General features: G+C 43.1%; 1 non-coding gene across 1 annotated transcript; it reads left to right on the top strand.

Annotated features, from left to right (window-relative positions):
- Nucleotides 1-317: 317 nt before the first annotated feature.
- Nucleotides 318-399, top strand: trnas-cga (transfer RNA serine (anticodon CGA)). Its single transcript has one exon. It is a non-coding gene; the product is annotated as a tRNA-Ser (tRNA).
- Nucleotides 400-3,621: the final 3,222 nt, after the last annotated feature.

The raw sequence follows: 3,621 nt of genomic DNA on the forward strand, positions 1-3,621 counted from the left end.
CGGCATATCCACTTTGGGGGCCAGGTGCTGGACAATTTAGTCAATATCGATCGGAAATGCGGATACGATGAGGCAAATGATTTGTTTTCGTGTGGTGTAGATTCGGTATCTAAGTCCTATAAAGTCATTTCCACAAGTTCAGCTGTGTCAGAATCCAGGTTGCGATGAGCGCCTGTCAACCTGAAAAGGTGACTTTCGCCTGGGTCTCTGCAAAGGATTTGGTAAAATTCATTGCGTCCTGACAATTTGTTCTTCCAACAACTTACATGTTTCATGCATTCGGTTATTTTACTATGAAAATGATGCACACTACCAGAGCTGTGATGGCCGAGAGGTTAAGGCGTTGGATTCGAAATCCAATGGGGGTTCCCTGCGTAGGTTCGAATCCTGCTCACAGCGTTGGTTTCTTTGGAAGTCGCTGCTTCATTGGTACGGTTATTGGATAAATTGTAGCCTGAGCTCCATGTTTAATTCAAAGTTAACTTTCGGCTGTAATGAATCAGAAGTAGTTTGAAAATTGCCCAAACGAGACTGAAAAAAATAACATCAAATTCCAACAAGAATAAGTTTCAATACAAGTCAAGATCAATCACGAAATTTGAATGTTCGGATGGGAATGAAGCAAAATAAGAAGCAAGGTAAAACACGTAACTGCAAATCATGAGTGCTTCATTTTCTACGATCTGTTGAATGACAAACAGAGATAATATTTCAGACCCACAATTTGGAATTATTCCACATTAGCATTGTCACAGAGTCATACAGATGTAGTGCAAGGAGATAGACCCCTTGGTCCAATTCGTCCATGCAGACCTGATATCCTAAACTAATTTATTCCCATTTGCCAGCACTCGGCCTTTATCCCGCTAAACACTTCTTATTCATAAAATCATCCAGATTGCTTTTAAATGATTTAATTGTACCAGACTCCACCACTTCCTCTGGCAGCTCCTTCCATGCACATACCACCCTCTGAGTGAAAAAGGTGTCCCTTAGATTACTTGAACAGCTTTCAACTCTAATCCTAGACATATGTTTAGTTCTGGATTCCACCACCCGAGGCAAAAAATCTATTCTAGCTACCTTATTCATGTTCGTCGTGATTTCATAAACTTCTATAAAGTCACCCCTCAGCCAGCCCTAGCATATTCAGCCACTCCCTAACGCTCAAATCCTCCAACCCAGGGAACGTCCCTCTCAATCTTTGGTGAACCTGTTCAAGTTTCGCGACATGCTTCTGACTGGAAGGAAACCAGAATTGTATGCAAAATTCCGAAAGTGACCTAACTAGCGTCCTGTATAGTCGCATCATTATCGACCAACTACAATACTAATGCTTTGACCAATGAAGGGAAGAATATTAAGCACGTTCTTCACTATCCTATTTACGTGCGATTCTGCTTTGAAGAAATTATGAAGCTGCACTCCACGGTCTCTTTGTTCAGCAACACTTCAGAAAACCTTGCCATTAAGTGTAGATCTGAAAAAAAATCACAGTGGACAATCGGTGTTCCCTGAACGAGTGCCCAGTTTTGCGCTAGATCACTCTGATATGGAGGAGACCACACCAGGAGCAACAGATGCAGTATATCGGGTTTGAGGAAATCCAGGAAAATCTCTAGTAGATTGGAATAAGTCTTTGGGGCCTTGGAGGGTGATAAGAGACAGTAGAGTAAACGAGAGAGCTAGGAGTGGATCTTATTTATCATTTCTACCATATACATCTGACACAATAAAAAGAAGGCAATGTTGATCATGACCAAATTGCTATTTGAACACAGTCTACACGACAGTACAGTCATAGACAAGACAGCTAAAAGTGCATAAAAAGTGCATGCAAGACAGCGCAGTTATTCCTGACAACTCAAGACAATAGATACAATGGTGGACAAGTTACAATGTAGCATTGAATGATCGTTAATAAAATATTATTTTAGCAGCCATTCAAAACATCATACAAAAATTTCAAATGGAAGAGAGTGAGATCATACAGTGTCAAGAAATCTGATGGCTGAGGTGAAGAAACTTTTGCAGAGTCTGACTGTGAGTGATTGAATGCTCTGGTTACTTTTGCCAGATGGTAGGACTGTGAAGAATTTGAATCAAAGATCTGTGGGGTCGTCCACCATGCTGTTGGCCTTGCAAATGCAGCGTGTGGTGAAGATGTCTGTAGAGGAGAGATGAAGATTTCAATAAAGGCAAATTACTGCGGATGCTGGAATCCGAAACCAAAAGAGAAAATGCTGGAAAATCTCTGCAGGTCTGGCAGCTTCTGTAAGGAGAGAAAAGAACAGACGTTTCGAGTCTAACTGGCCCTTTGTCAAAGCTAAAAAAAAGGGATAAATAGGGAAGCATTTATACTAGGCTGAGAGAAGGTGAGTCATGGCTTCAGAAACAAAGGTAGCAATAAATTGCAACTGAGGAAGGAAATATGGCTGTGGAAGCGAGTAGATAGTAAATTTAGCAAATGTATTGCTACATTAGCTTCTGGAGCCATGACTCACCTTCTCTCAGCCTAGCATAAATACCTCCCTATTTCAGTGACCGTCTCAGGTGTCCTCACGACCTGTTATCAGGTCTTATGATTCAAGACAGTGCAATTCCGAACCAGGCACTGATGCAGCTGCTCAGCGTATTCTCAATTAACCCTGTTTAGAATGTGGTGAGGATAGGAGTTTTCCTCAACAATCGCACACAGCAGAGACGTGCTGGGCTTTCTTGGCTATGAAGACAGTGTTGAATGACCAGGTGAGATTATCTGCTAGATGATTGCAACGAAATTTGGTGCTCTTTACAATCTCCAAGGAGGAGCCATCAACATCCAGCAGAGAGTGATCGCTCTGTGCCCTCCTGAAGTCAACAATCATCTCTTTCGTTTTTTCCACGTTCATACACAGGTTGTTGGCTCTGCTCTAGTCTGTTAGCACAGCATCTTCTCTCTGTATGCTTGCTCTTCATTCCTGTGATTAAGACCCACTACCGCCGTGTCAACCGTGAATTTAATAATAGAATTTCCGTTGGACATCAATACTCAATCGTATGAAAGCAGGGTGAACAGCAGTCGATTGAGCACACAGCCCTGGAGTTTCCCCGTGCTCAGTGTGATGATTTTGATGATGCTGTTCCCAATCTGGGCTGTCTCAGGTGTCCCAGCCATTAGGTCCAGGGTCCAGTTACAGAGGAACGTATTCAAGCATAGTGCCCCCAGCTATCCAAACAGGTGCTAACGAATGATACTGCTGGATGCCGAACTGAAGTTAATGAACAGTAATCTGATGTAGGTGTCCTTCTTCAATAGGTGGGGGAGGGCCAGATGCAGGGTGGTGGAGATAGCATCATCTGTTGAGCGGTTGGAATGATGCACACACTGCAGAGTATCCAGTGAAGGTGGGTTGGGGCGGTGGGCAGCAGGGTCCTAATATAGCTCATCACGGGCCTCTCGAAACAATTCATGATGTTTTGTGTTAATGCAACTGGACAGTAGTCATTGAGGCAAGACACTGAAGACTTCTTCGGCACAGGGACGATGGTAGTTGCCTTGAAGCACGTTGGAACTATGACACAACTCAGAGAAATGTTAAAGATGTCCAAGAGAACATCCACCAGCTCGTCAGAGCACCC

The sequence above is a fragment of the Hemiscyllium ocellatum genome, chromosome 35, assembly GCF_020745735.1.
Source record: "Hemiscyllium ocellatum isolate sHemOce1 chromosome 35, sHemOce1.pat.X.cur, whole genome shotgun sequence".
In the NCBI taxonomy this organism is placed as follows: domain Eukaryota; kingdom Metazoa; phylum Chordata; class Chondrichthyes; order Orectolobiformes; family Hemiscylliidae; genus Hemiscyllium; species Hemiscyllium ocellatum.